We start from the raw sequence: 392 nt of genomic DNA, 5'->3' as shown, positions 1-392 counted from the left end.
CCTCCCCTCCCCTCCCCTCTCCCTTTTACTCTCTTTCTCTCCAGTCTTCCCCCCCCTCTCTCGCTCTCTCTCCTTTCTTTTCCCCTGCATTTCTATAATAAAGCTCTTAAACCATAGAGAGTCTCTGCTCCATCAAGATCTGCTGTGCACTCTGGTCAGTGTTGGGAACCTCTTCCCTCATCCCTCTCTCCTATAACCCTGGGGCTTTATCAAGGTTGCTCTGGGGTCCCCAGGCAGAGCTGCCCCTTGGACACCTCCTGAAGAGTGGGATAGAAGAATGCCCACCCAGGGATGAGTGGATAGGTAGTTAGCAGCCCTCCCATGCCTGATTGACCAGAGAATAAGGAATTCTGGCGCGGCATGGGTATTTCCCTTCCCCCACTTCCCCAGGG

This window comes from Mus caroli, chromosome 18 (genome assembly GCF_900094665.2).
Source record: "Mus caroli chromosome 18, CAROLI_EIJ_v1.1, whole genome shotgun sequence".
Lineage (NCBI taxonomy): Eukaryota > Metazoa > Chordata > Mammalia > Rodentia > Muridae > Mus > Mus caroli.
This window is presented reverse-complemented; position numbering follows the sequence as displayed.